Source organism: Pezoporus occidentalis, unplaced genomic scaffold (assembly GCF_034315485.1).
Source record: "Pezoporus occidentalis ecotype Australia unplaced genomic scaffold, CSIRO_AGI_Poc_V1 ctg60, whole genome shotgun sequence".
Classification (NCBI taxonomy): Eukaryota; Metazoa; Chordata; class Aves; order Psittaciformes; family Psittacidae; genus Pezoporus; species Pezoporus occidentalis.
Window position 1 is genome coordinate 1,895,379 of NW_026915944.1, and position 15,249 is coordinate 1,910,627.

Genomic DNA, 15,249 nt, shown 5'->3' on the forward strand with positions numbered 1-15,249 from the left:
AAAGTTTTGACTTTACAAAGTATAAAACAGGGAAAGTACGTATGTTTGCTCTTTCTGTTGTTTGAAAACTGGGATCAGAGCAGATGCTCATATTCCAGTTGTACTGCTTTTATGAACCAACTAAAAACCTATTTGCTAAGGAACTATATGCTTTAATATGGATGTATCCATTGTTATTAAAAAAGACTGCACAAAGTCTCATTAAAAGAGCTTTTTCCCCTTTTTTAAATGACAGCATAATAGCTTCTAAATAAATGAAGAAAACACATTTATTTGGAGCTACAATTGAAAAGACTATACATTGTGATTGACAGCAAATTCTTTCCAAAGCTTCAATGGAGGGTTATGACATCCATTATTGCAAATCCCACACACCACCAATGCAGAAATAAAAAAACACTGGATGCCGTACAAGAACAGTCCAGCCAACAGGACTTTAATCATAATAAAGTATGGAAACATATTGTCATTTTAATAAATACATTAAAGAACTTGTTTTTCAAACAAATACCACAGGAGTTTTAGTGGTAATAAAAGATCAGAGGCAAGGTAAAAATCACATAAAGACTCCATTTCTTTTTCTGATGTGTTAAACCCACGTTACTAGAACTGAAAGGATTTGAGAAAACAACTGATCTTCCACCTTTGTATTTTTAATTTACTTCACGTTACATTTATTTTATGCATTCAACCTGCTTTCCTCTTATCTGTTTCTCTGAGAAACAGTTCAGTTGAGACTGCAAGCCAAATGTTGTTAGGTGATTAACATATTTAATAAAAATTTCCTCTCTCTAAACTGCCCCCAGTTACATATGCAGAGTGCCTAAAATGTAATGAAGCACACTAAAGTACACAGAAATTAAGGCAATGGTCAAAGCTGTGCAGTATTGGAAAAGCAGACTCCACAGTTCAAGGTCTCTCTGGTGCCTCACAAAAGGAATCATCTCCTCCAGCTTCTGAAGAACTCCTCTACAGATGTTTAAAGTACAGTAACTGTTTTATAAAGCAATCCCTATTGGTCTTTATACTGTCCATTGTACCTAATATTGAAAAGACAGGATGGGTAATTGGGATATTAAAAAAAAAGCAGTCTGCCTTCAATAGAATTTGGAAAACTTTCAGGCCTCTCAAAATGGCAGTTTTCCAGGCTGGTTGTTTTGTTGTTTATGCTGTTGTAAAAATTTTACTTCTCCATTTTCTGTAAAAATTAAAAAGGCATAACTCTGCATTTGCACACTTTACAGGTTTTAATTTCCACAGGAAAATTAACAGGTGAGTTAAGTTACTATATATGCAAAATGTCAGATAAAAAGTTGGTCATCTAGGATAGCTGTTCCAGCTCCTGGAATTTAACACTGAAGCAATCACCCATAACTGAAAGAATTCTCCAAAGACCTAGATTCAAGCTTCTGAAATGAAACAAAACCACATTAAAAACTTTTATGTATATATTTTATATATATATAGACACACACATAAACTTCATGTACATACACTTTATACTTACATGCGTGTGTCTATATATATATATATATAAAAGTATTAAAAAATGATCGCATAAATATAATGGAACTTTTGTGGAAAACGGCTTTCCAGGACAATGAGAAACCCAAAATGGAAAGCTCAATGCAGGGAAAAGTAAGAATATTTGTACACTTGCACCTGACTTCAGCAAAAGGTATACAGTACTTCAGAAAGTTTGGGTCATCTCATTGTGAAATGACAGCACCTCTGTTCAGATTTGCAAGCCCTGGACAGGAGTCCTAAAAACTCTTGCCTGTTCCATTTAAGTGCTACTTATGGGGAAGCAAGACCTCCTGTACATTTGTTTGAAGTAGAAATGATAAGTGATAGAAGTTCAGTTCCCTGAAAAATTCAGTAACAAAGAATTATGAAAAGCTCTTCTGAATTTCAGTTCATTTGAATACTTCATGCTTACACAAATCCCCCTGAAGATTAAGATAATCATATTAAAGACTCTATGAATATAGCCAGTAGGAATCACAGCAAGTCTGAGTTACTATCAGATAATTTTTTCATCATGAGATATATAAAAATAAAAACTGCTTAAGTTTTCAGCTGAGATGCTTTTAAGAAATTAAGATGCCATTAGAGATGAACAAATGAATAACCTTAGTAACATCTGACACACTGTGTAAAAACCCCTGTACTGAACAACACTGTCAAACAACTGGGGAGGTATGTTTGTGCTTTTCTGGGGATGGTGAGTCAAATGGAAGAGAGTGGAAATGCAGTGCTGATAACTTTCCAAACGATGTGAAAACTGCCTTGTGAAAAATTAAGCTTACCTTTGGAGACTGTTTGAAATATTTTTCCTGCACCAAACTGAGATTTCTGGCCACAAAACAGATACATCCAGAACAACGCTCTCCTCATCTTCTTTTCCAAATCACAGAAGTAAAACATCAGGATAAAAATCCAGCACTTTCATTGAAAAATACACTGCAGAGATAAATCTTTGTCTGTCAGACAAATTTATGAACTGCTTATCCAACCTTTTCATAAAAAACACAAACTCTCCTATGCCCCTGCATTTCCCAGGCTAAAGCACAATTCCATAGATTCTCCACTGACTACTACAATTTTTGTAAATAGGAACACACATCACTGTTCCTGATAACTGGAAAAAAAGTAGGTGTCTCTATTAAGTTTCTAACATCTCAGATTTACTGTTTTCAAAAGAGGGAAAACCTCCTAAGCCTGGTGGTCATTTCTGTTTGTGACTTTAGTAAGATAACTTTGTAAGATAGCTTAATACTTGTACTGAAGATACTCAGTTCATATTAAACGTTGCTGATTAATGAAATCAATATATCACTGTGAACTGAACACGGAATGATAATGCTAAAACAAAAACCTCTTGCTTAGAAGTATCTTGTTTCAATGTTATCAAAATGAGACTGATTTAAAATTGGCAAAACCTATCATGTTTTAATAACATGTGGACAATGTTGAAATGTTTAGGAAGACAAACACCCTGTAAATACTTATTTTAATTTGCTCTAAGAGCAACAACACGAAAGACTCCAGACCGGGTTCTGATGTTGGTTATGTGACATGTACCGGTTGTTCAAACATAAGCTTTAAGCCTGGCCTCGGTCATCTTTAGGTGCCTGATGGCCTCAGTTGGCAGCTGAGGGGCAGGGGGATGGGCCTGCCCCACTCACCCTAGGGGGTTCCCAGAGGGAAACCCCATGGCTGCAGCTTCCCAGGGAGCTACTGGCCCTCACTCCCCTAAAGGGAACCATTTGCAAGGTGCGCTTATAACATTAACTACCATCTCACGTGCAGCATAAAAAAAGATAGACAAAAGCCACAAGTGTCAGACAAGAAGAGTGACCCCAGAAGAAAAGCATGCAGATGTCATAAGCTTAAATTCATTTGAACTGACATTTCTTAAAGTCCTAAAAAGGCTCTCATCCTAAGCTTCGTTTCTAGAAAATTTTCTCTCTGGGTGTATTGAGAAGGTGAAGGGGAAAGATGGATGTAACTTCCCAAAATGCTCCTCTTGGAAATTAAGAAAAAGAAAAAAAATCACCCCCACCTCCAAATCCTCCCACCAGAACCTAAGAACATCTATGTTTATCTTCACCCTGAGAATCTGTGTTCACTCCAGCATATGGTACTGCCTCAGTTTGGTTTCACCGGTAGAAAAGGCTAACCTCAAATCTTATGGCAACCAGCACAAAATTAGATCTTCGCCCTCTCCTTCCCCCCCCCCCGTTAGTGTCTGTCGCTTCAGTGACTTGCTGATTTGTTGCAGAAAAGCATTATTTTTAACCATAGACTGGTACAAACTCCTTTCACAGAAGGAATGGCACAAAACAGACTCCATCAGCCATGAAGTTTTCCCTCGTCTTCCAAAAGAAATTGCCTCTGGGGATAGTCTCTCGTTTTCTTTCTCACTCAGTTTGTTGGATGCTGGACAGCTGTGGCTTTGCAGAGTTTTAGTGGATTGCTCATCTAACTCACCCCATTCAGAAATATTTCTAATTAGTCCCAGCAGAGGTTTCTCATCCAATTCTCCCCTCTTTTAATTCGATTTTATTGCTGGAATACAGGACTACAGGACTCGAAGTTACTGTAACATGGTATTTCCTGCAATGTTCCTGGAATTGGTACTCCAAGAACTAGGATGTTTACAGGATTTACGACTTACGAAGTTTGGACTTTTGAACTGTTTTTTGATTTTGAGTATATCAAGAAGACTGCAGCAGCCATCAGTCAGATAATGGGTATAAATCTTTTAACCTTAACATGGAGCCTTGGATATAAGAGCCTCCAGGGCCTTAGTAGCAACTCTAACTCCACTCTTCTCTGGTATGGTCATGATCTCCAAACAAAGTACGATAAACACCTGCAGCTAAGTGACATGGAACCATCTCTTCCACACAGGGCTGTCTTTACCACTTACCTGCTCCAACAGTCAGCAGGAAGACTGCCCAAGTCAACAAGAACAGGCCCCACCACTTTGTTTCAAGTTGTCTTTTCTCACACCTGTGGCAAGTCCTGTGTGTCCCTATGCTAGATGGCAAAATAAATTAAAACGCCTCCTCCCACCCAGTTTCTTCATTCCTTTTGATGTCATTAAAGCCAAACATTCAATAATAAAGACCTCTATTCCCTTTACCATTATAATCTTCCTGAAGTGATTACCCTCTTCAGATCTTGATTCCCTCTTTCAAGCCAACTGCTCTTTTATTGGTTTTGATATGCTTCCTTCCTGCAACCCAGACTAACTGTAGATCACTCCAGAAGAAAATGGCACACAGGAAATTAAAAAACTGAGGGATATGATATTATTCATAATGACTTTACAGAGCTTCTCATATTCTCCACATGGAAAATAGGCTTTTGTGCATTTCCCACAAGAAGCAGGAAAAACAAAATCCTCTTTGAAAGAAATCAAAATCTCATTTCCCACCATCTAATCAGATGATTACCTGTCAGTTCAGGAGCTTGGCTAGAATCGTATGTGTTTGCTATTCCTACAGCTCACAGGCTCAATGTCCAGAAAGTCCATTAACAATCTAATGATTGAAAGTAGCACAATCAGCTTCAGGGAGCGCCAACAAAATCATTTTGAAAAAGAAGAAAATATTTGGTTTTGCCTTTGAGAAAAATTCAACAAAGACAACGAGCTTAGGCAACACTGTGACCATCGGGATAAATCAGTTTTCAGCTGCCATGGACAGGTAATGAGGACTTGCTGTTGACGCTGTTGCGGAGGGAAGATTCACTAGCAGATTTTTATTCCTACTGCAAAGCAGAAACTGGGCGCTGTTTATTATTATTTGTGACAGTGTTTCATGCAGAACAGCAGGTCCTCATTAAGGAAGCCACATTTACCACAAACATTCACCTCTCATGCAGAGATCAAGTTAGAATTTGAGCTCAAAGCACATAAAAAAATCTACTTTCTCTTTTTCAGGAGGCAAAAGAGAATCAGAAGGAATTAACATACACATGCTACCACAGGCAAATTTCCTTCTTTCAAAGTGACATCTTTTAAATTTCAGTACCACAGAATATCACCATACAATTAGGAAAGTTTGCCTACTTAGTTTTCATTTAGGCCTTAAACGGAGTAGGAGGGGCCTCAGTAAAAACGTATAAGTCTTCGAAACTAGTGTTCCTTCAGAATCACAAGTGTATGAGCACCTCTTCATACAAAGATTCAAAATGACATAATAAAGTTAATTCTGTAATGAAATACACACTACAAGTCTGGGCTGCATATAAATTACAGATGTCAGACACTAAATGAGAGCTTATGGGGTAACCCCTTTGTGATAAAAGCAAAACTGATACATCTAATAACTTTTAAACTTTTTTAACTTTTTAAAACTATTTCATATTTAATGTTTAAAAATCTCATACAACAGCAGGCAGGATGCAATGGAGGAGATGACGCAAGGGACTTGAATTTCTCTTTCCAGTAACGAATGTAGAGGTTTGTGGGAGAAAAGTAGTCAATTGAAAATCCTTGCATTTCCTTAGTCATTAACCTATTTCTCTAACAAAAATCACTGCAACTCCACCAAATTGTAGTTGAACAGTTAACACCACCACGCTTAACCACGTTAATGAAAACCAGAAAGTAGACCAGGTTAATGGGCATGTTTTGATTCTAGAAAAAAAAAAGAAAAAAAGGGGAAAACCTACTGCACTAGTTTTGGAGATTACAGTGTTTTGTAATCCAGATATGACTCCACCTCTACTTCCTGCCTACACTTTATCTCAAATATTTATTCAGATTGCTTGTGGAATATTCAAATAATACCTGATGCTGACACAGAGTGTTCAATGAACCTTGTGCCTCTACTCCAAAGCAGCTGCACACCACCTTGGGAATTCACTGTTGCCTTCAGCAGAAATGCTGCTAAAAGTCCTATGTAACAATGGCTAAAAATATCATCTTAGGCTGTGCCGTTTTATTAGAAGATACCAAGGAACCACATGGTACTGTAAGCTATTTACATTAAACAAAATAATCCTTCATGCACCATATGAACAAGGCACTGTAGTTGTCTGCAATTAGGAGGTAAATAACAGCTTTACCAAATAAGATTGCATCTAGAGGAAGTCGTGTAGGAAGTTGTATAGGCATGTTAAATTTGATAACATTGTAACACTGCAGGACTAGGGTTTGATCATGCTAAAAGGGATGGTGATCATATGTTCCAAAATGCTGAAACTCTGACAGCTCCCAAGAATTTAGACTGGAGAGTTAAACATATCATTGCCTAAGAGAAGTGTGAAGGAGGACTTCATGACTTGGATCAGCAGAAACTGCAATATAGCGAGTTATAACCAAGAGTTATGCAAGAGCAAACACATTAGCTTTAAAAATAAATAAATAATGTTTTCTTTTAGGAGGTACGGATTTAAAAAAAAATAATGGAGCAATCGCATCATATTTCATTTTTTATTTTCAGTGATCTAGAGACATGGGTCACCTATGCAATTTAAATCATTTTCTATGCAAAATTCCCTGCATAACACAAAGAACTAAAAGCACTAACCCAATACTCACTCTGTACTTAGAGACTGAATCACTTTCAGTTAAAAAATGTATTCCAAAAAGATGCCTCTATTTTTAATCTACATTTACTGTGACCCCAAATTTTGCAGGAACCATACTGTCAAAAAAGTGTCCTATAAAATCTCAAGAAAAATATTATTCTGCTCAACTTTGCTATACATGCTGAGTAGCCTATTTGTTTGGGTTGGGTTTTTTTTCCAAATCTTGCATAATTCTGCTACAAATTTTATTTAGTCACAGTGCAAATAATGCCACAAGGTGAATGCACAAGAAAGAAGAAAACCAACACATTACACTTCTCCCAAACTTGCCCAGCTGTAATGAAGTTTCTGGAAACTTTGCCTTCAACATGCAGGAAAACTTTTTCTACTCCTGGAGATAGCAGCAGCAATGTCAAAAGAGTAAAAAAGTAATTTATATTCTAGAATTGTGTTTTCAAATAAACAAAAGAACAACATAAGCAAAAGTGTTATGGCCACATCTAAGCGCCAAATGGTTTGAACAGGGCATATATCTGCAATTGTGGAGTCATTTCCTCAAAAAGACAGCACAATTTAACATGTAGCTCAGCAAATAATGAAGAAAATCAAATCTCTTAAATAGGAATTAACTTGCAATTAACTCAAGTTAGTCAAGAGCCATGGACTAATACACTGATGGAATCAGTGTATTAGAGTGAGAGCTGAAATTGAGAAGTTCAGGAAGAGTAAGTACAGTCAGGAGGAATTTGATGAAGTTGAACATAAGGACTGAAAGCAAAGACAGAATTTAGGAGTAGGTTTGAGAAAATGACTTGACAGACTAAGGACAGAAAGCAAACAATTACTGGGAAAAGATACTTAAAATAGCCCAGAAAGTAAGAGACAGCTGGCAAAAGAAATCACTACATGTATCGAGAGTTTTGTATGGGAAAACCCAAAAGAGTATGATTGATTACGAGTGATGACAGGAAATACCTAAAAGAAGGAATTCCTGTCATCATTAGAAGAAACTAATATTGTATTCTACCTTGAGAAACAGTCCTGAAAATCAACACTGACCTGGTTTTAAGGCAAATAACAGAATAGTTGGTTTACAAGAAATTTATTACAGAAGATCTAAAAGGTGGAATCAACATGCAGGATAATCAAGCAGGAGTATAATCGATATAACATGGGATTAAAAGGTACCAATATTATATATTGGACTAGATGACTTTGAAGGTCTATTCTACGATTCTACGAAAACACAACAGCAAATCATCAGAATCACTCAAGAGACACTGCAGTTCAAAGCTGCAAGTGAAGAAAAGATGTTGTCATTGGAATAAGAGGAACAGGACACATTATCTGCTGTGAACGTGCCCTTTAGCTTCGGAAAGAATGACTAAGGGAACTAACCATTGGTGCAAGTATTAGGAAAATGTCTCCTATTTCACTAACAAAGCTCTGGAGTCCTAAGCAAGATATACTAAAATAGAAATGTAAAATATATCTAAAATACACTAGAATGACAGTGGCTACAAATTGCCAGGGAGAGGGAAAGAGCTGTAAAGACATAAAGTACAATAACAATGACAGATTTTAGTTAGTGTCCATATAGTATACTAGGGCTACATATCATGTTTGCTAGACATGCTAAACCACAAAGACTGCTTTTCAGAGCAGTTTAAGAAAAAACTCACAAGATGAGAAGCAACTTTTGAATCAGCTCAAGAGTTAAGATTAAGTTATCCTACAAAAACTCTAGAATAGACACTACTCCATGCTCAGATACAAAAATGCTTGTATGAGGGGAAAAAAGTCAAAAAGAAAGCCAAATGAAACCCACAAGAGGTTTAACTTGAAAGGTTAGCTTGCTTAACTTGAAAAAGAAGAATGATACAAAAATGAAGAAGCTAGTTAAAAATAAATTAAAAAGAATCAGCTAAAATTTTAAAATATTCCTATAAATATTTTAAAGCTTTCTTCTTATATAAACTGGCATAGCGACTCTTTAAAGGCACCACTGTAAAAGTTCAGAGTACATGTATATTACCTAGCAAAAATAATTTTAAATGGGTTTCCAGAAAGAGTCAGGGTGCTCAAACAGCAGAGTAAAAGAGGCTATTAGGTATGAAAAGACATCCTTCTAAAGCAGAATGTGCATCCACCTGAGAAAAATGAAAATAACAAACTCTGATAAAATTAACATAAAACCAGAATCACAGGGGATTAAAAAAAAAAACAAAAAATAAAAATCAACCAAAAAAAACACCAGAAGAGTTCAAGAACTTGTTAAAGACATAGAAATTAAAAAAAAAACAGTTATTTTAGAAAAATAACCACAAGGAGCAACAGACCTGTTTGAGCCCATGGAGCTGATGGCTGTGTACAAAGAACATACAAGGAAGGCAAACTGAATGAATCATACACATCCATGTCTGCCATACAGAAATTTAGTGCTATTTCTGGACTGCAGATATTCTTCATGCAGGGTGAGAACAAAATGCCTCCATGAACTGACCTCAAACTTTCAAAATAGAAAGCTTTTAGAATAAATTGATAAAATTAATAGAAACACATGGTATACACCCAGTGGTTCCAAGGAACTCAGATATAAAATCAGTGATTATCTAATTGCGGTTTGTAATCTACAATTTACATTAATGTTATCACCAGTAGCACAAAAGATAATAAGCACAGTACCAGGAAATCCGACTTCTAGAATGGGTATATTGTCAGAAATTATGATGAAAGACTAAAATGTTTACCTCATTGATTAAACATCAAAGAATTCTGAAAGAATGACCATCCTGGAGGGAAACTGTCCCTCCCAGGTCTCTCAGTAAAAGCAATGAAAACATAGTGATCCAACCAATACAGTTCAATCCTGTTCCCTCCACCCAAAATTGTGACATAGTCTTCTGCTGAAGACTGCCATGGAGTAGGAAGGTTCTCTTGTAGATTAAAAGCTGGTAAAAAAAACCAGAAAACAAAGGCTAGGAAACACCCTTATATGTGCATGGTTATCTACACAGATTTTCAGATAGGCTTTATAAAAGCAAACTCTACAGTAAAGTGATCCTCATAAATTTCACTCTGACACTGGTATTTAAAAGCAGTTCTTACAGAATCAACCTACAGGATCACACATCCCTCCATGAAAGCAGCTGTTTATCTACTAATCTATCATGAGTTATTTTCCAAGAGAAAGTAAAAACTCATCCCAACATAACAAAGTAAAAACAGCATATACAATTTTTCTGCACTACTTCTGGAGAAATCAGATCTGTTTGGTTTTAAGAAAAAATCATGCTAATTTAAACAATAAAGCTACAGTAAGAAATAAATTGTTGCACATCTTACAAACATCACATAACAATGTCATTGTGGCTGAGGCAATTATTTTGGCAAATTGTTGTGGAGGGATAAGAGCTAATAACACAAGTTACAACTAGTGAATTGCACATGCGTCTCAATGCTCAACAGATAAAGAAATTGTTTTCTCTAAATTAGCAACACGATAAAAAAATGACAACACATTGTTATTTGAGCGACAGTTTTCTGTCGTTATATGAATTAAACCCACCATCAACTGGCCACTCAACAACAGCTAGAGCATAGCCTTTGTTAGTTAGTATTAAAGTTGAACTTAACACTATAAAATCAGCTTATAATTTTATCATAAAAAAAAACATTTTCCTTGCCTATATTCTCCTTAGATGTGGATATTTACCTCACTCAGTGGTGAGTTCTGCTGTCACAATTACTGGAAGCTCTACAGAAGACACTTTCAAATGGCAGCACAAAAATTCTCCTTGTGAACATGCAAACATTTGAGTGAATGTGAGACAGATGAACACCCCCAAAGCAAATAAGACTTGTGCAAGATCACAGCATGGATGAAAATTTTTTTTCTTGCAGCATTGTCTAGTTTTGTTTCACCACAGTAAAACCCTATTTGGTTTCCTAGTCCTGAGTGAGAACTAAAAATGTCACAATATGCTGAGCTTATGAAGAGGCACCAGGCTGAGCTCTCTGCAAGTTTTTGTTTTGTGGTTTTAAATCAGAAAATCTGACCCTTAAATTTATCTGAACTTTTTTTTTTTTTTGTTGCCTGTGTGGTTTAACGTGGTTTAATTAACTAATGTTTTAAGTGAGAATTCAAGCACCCATGAAGATTAAATGAGCCAATTTCGGATCTTGCAGGAGCTGAGTCCCTCTGAAAATACATTGCATCTCTTCTTCCACAAAGGAATACAGAAAACACTTAGAAAGATGTATCAGGTTTGCACAGCAAGGCCTTAGTAGCAGGGGGCTACAGAGGTGGCTTCTGTGAAAAGCTGCTAGAAGCTTCCCCCATGTCCAACATAACCAATGCAGCAAGCTCCAGACAGACCCACTGCTGTCCAAGGCCAAGCCAATCACTAAGAGTGGCAGTACCTCTGGGGTAATATATATTAAGAAGGGAGGTAAATGAACTGTGGAATTGCAGCCAGAGGGAAAATTGAGAACATGCGAGAGCAATAGCTCTGGGCAGACACCAAGGTCAGCTGGACAAGGTATCCAGGTGCTGGAGTAGATCCCCCTACAGCCTGTGGTGCAGACCATGGTGATTTGATTGGTAAGAAATTAAGTTAATTTTTCCCCAGATTGAGCCTGTTTCACCTGTGATGGTAATTGCTGAGTGATCTCTTCTCCTTACCTCAACCGATGAGCCTTTCATTGTGTTTTCTCTCCACTGAACAGCTGCAGTCAGTGACAGAGCAGCTTTTGGTGTCCAGCCAGGGTCAGCCCACCACACAGGCATAAAAGAAAAAAAAGACAGAAGAGGGACTGAAGAGGGATTTTGGCTTTTCCTTCACTACTATATTTTATAATGCCTACAGCAGAGCCTTTCCTTCCCGTTCTGCAAATGCTTTGACCTGGCATCCCAAACACTGAGGGTTCAGAGCCCTTTTCTTACCTACAGCTGTACTCAAACACGTGAAGACACAGGTACTCTGCTCCACATCCCATTTCTCCTATTTGGTCTTCAGTGATGACCACAGGTGTCATCTGCAACCACTGGTCCCAGCTGGCTGAAAGCTCTATGGCCCAGCAAACGTGATTCTCTCAGCTCTGCTGTGCACCAGGTTCCATCTTGCTCTCGGCGTGCTAGGTCCTGGGCCGAAGATGGCTGAATTCGACGCTGGTGCCGAGTTGAGGGCTGCTCCCCTCGGCTGCCTCAGGCTTTGTGAGGGCCGAGCATGAGGAAGTGCTGTCACCATACAGGGGCAGCGCCAGGAACCGCCCTCAGCATGGCGAGGCCTGAGGCAGGCCTGCGTTACAGCTCTTCGACCTGGGGCCCGAGCAGGGCCAACCAGGCAGCTCCCCACTCAGGCCCCGAGAGTGGGCAGCACACTGTCCCAGCCGGGCTCCTGCGGCCTCAGCAGCCTATGGCTGCATGAAGGCAGTGTCAGATGCTGGTGGGTGCTTAACATCATTGAAAGTTTACAGTTATTTCCTCATATGCGCTTTTGTTTCCGTGGCTGAATAATCATCACAACTACAAAACAGCCTGCTATGTTAAGAAGACAACTTTTATGTAAATGAGGGCACTATATAGTAAAACTTAAGTAGAAAAATTTTAAAGAGCTAACAGTCAGTCTAAAGAAACATTACGACATTTAATTTCCACAGATACATACCACAGTAAGACCAAGGAAAAGGAGTGATGGTAGCAATCACTATAAACTAGGCACTGGGCTTAGGACAATTAAATCTTTGCAATTAAATATACACAAATAAGAATCAAAATACTTCTATCAATTAAACATATACAAATCAGAATCAAAAGACTTTATTTGAATTTAGTATGTCAGATAATATTATTGTTAAAATAGAAAAGTATTGTATCATAGATGTTAAATGGTAAGCTCCTACAAGTTACTAAAAAATTCATTCTGCGAACTTCATTCTGTGAAAGGGCTTGTATGAAAATGCAGAGGCTCATCACACCTTGTATAGACTGAGACAACTAGTGGTGAAGGCTTCTGGAAAGAGAAAAGAGATTTAATAAAGTGATCGCCATGATAAACATTGCAGAAATGCTGAGGTCCTGGTTTTAGAAGTGAGAAAGGCTTCTAAATGTGTCAGGTGCTCCTGAGAATGTTGCTGTTCATTTTATCTCTGCAGCATTTCAGTGTTTAAGTGCCCATTTTGAGATACTTTGGTCCTGATTAAAAAATAATAATAATGCTGAGCAGCTGGGATAGCCACAGAATTCAGTCAAGGCTTTGTTGTGTTATGTTCAGAGCCAAGATTGTCAGTGATCATTTTGCCAGGTGGTATTTTGATTATAAATAATAATTAAAATACATTTTTGTGACTACTAAAGCTTTTCTGTCTCGGTGCTGGTTGTCCAGCTTTGTTAGAAATGGGCTATTTCAACACAACCTGGCCTCTGGACCTGGGCTGGTGACCCCTGGCTTGAATTCCCAGATGAGAAAGGCTGCTTGCTTGGGGCATATGGACTGTTCCTCGATATTTAGTTTTCCCCTTTAAAAGTCTTGTTTTCTTCCTGAGAAGTGGAAAAACATTTTGCATTCTAGGAAAGCTTATGATACAAGAAACTGTTTTGTGCTCAGCTCCATTTACAGCTAAAGGAAAATGATAAAATATTTTGGTGGAGAACAGTTGGTACCCTTAAAGTACTATTAGGAAAATATTTTTCCAGACATTTAATACAAATAGTCACCTTAGACATTTAATGTGAATGTTTTTTGCATGGAGCTGTTTTTATGAAGCTGTTTTGATGTTCCTGAATACTATGCACCAAAGAAAGCATCCTCATTTTGTTAGTTGCCACTTATGAAAATGACTTTATACATCTTATTTATAACCTCAGTATAGAGTTGTGACTACATCTTGACTGTTATGCCCTGTTGGAGTAAAAACACAGTTATGTACAGTTACATCAAAGCAGGAACAGAGAAAAAATCCTGTGTTTTTTGTAGGTAGCTATTGCACTCTATTTTACTGGTTTGGCTTACAAGACAAAAATGTTCATTCTTTATTTGTGTGAACAGCCAACTGTAGCAGCACCAATGTCTGTAACTGGATTTCATTATGGAAATTCAGCTAAAAAGGGCCACAGGCACAAAAATCCATTAAAATGTTTCTATTGCTTTACATATTCTTCTGTGATAAAAATAGCCCTATATTTGAATTTAAGAAGCTTTAGCCTAAAGGGTAGCAGATGGATATTAAGGAGATTATAATAAAGAAGGGTATAATCAAAAAAAAAGGTGGAAAGAAAAAGGAGATGGGGGAGAAGCATTCTTTCATATTTAGGGAAACCATTTGTAATAACAAAAGATATTCCAAAAATCTGATCTCTTTCTAGGTAATCAATAACAACTTGTTGGTTCTTTATATAACTACTTGAAGTCCTGGTATAAAAATGGGCTCCTTCCATAATAAACTGGTACCAATGGCAGCTAAAAAATTGGATGGATCTAGGACACTTGTATTGTTGTCACTGTATCACTGTAAAATGTGATGAGTGGCTGCCATCTGAGCGTATTTTGAAATAAACAGCAAATGCTTTTTGGCTTAGTAAGAGTTTCAAAAAAACAGCCTTCACAAGTTTCTGAGAATGTGCAGACATTACCAATTCTAGACACAATTTCCCTTGCTGTAAGTCTACTTTATATCTGAACTTCTTTCCCTATTTTTGCAAATTTGTCCTGAAAGATGTAGAGGGTTTCTCGAATTTCTTGAAAATTTCTGGTTCCCTTGGAATCCAGAAAGAGCTTTCCAGCAGCCAGATCAGAATTTCTACTTCAAACACAGTAATGCGCTCTTGCCTGCTGTGGGTAGCTCCATATATGTGTTACAAGTCTGGGACAAAACAGACTGACTTGCCATATTCATATGGGGGAAAGCACACCTAAAAATTACTTGGCAGTTCACAGAGTGGATAAATTGAAAAATGGCAATGCACAAGGGGCAAGACTGCAACCAACTGTCCAGAAGCATTGAATAGTAAAGCAGTAGCTTGTTGCTTCTTAGAAGCTGGACAGGCTTTCAGCATACTGCGTCCTGTACCCTCTGGCCTTTGGCAAGGGAATGTTCTTGGATTGCGAGGGGTTGTTGCATTCACTGGATGTCTGTGATGAAGGATAGAGCAGCTGACAGGAGGAAAAAATAATTCAGATGTGGCTCATCTCAAGCTTTCTG

At 37.6% G+C, this 15,249-nt stretch overlaps 2 long non-coding RNA genes across 2 annotated transcripts in view; one reads left to right on the top strand and one right to left on the bottom strand.

Annotated features, from left to right (window-relative positions):
• LOC134174456 (uncharacterized) overlaps positions 1-15,249 on the top strand; it is a 131,753-nt gene that overhangs the window by 19,006 nt on the left and 97,498 nt on the right. The window lies entirely within an intron of this gene.
• Positions 421-11,798, bottom strand: LOC134174493 (uncharacterized). Its single transcript, XR_009968669.1, has 3 exons — positions 11,732-11,798; positions 4,965-5,051; positions 421-1,040 (listed from the first exon to the last, which is right to left on the bottom strand). It is a non-coding gene; the product is annotated as an uncharacterized LOC134174493 (long non-coding RNA).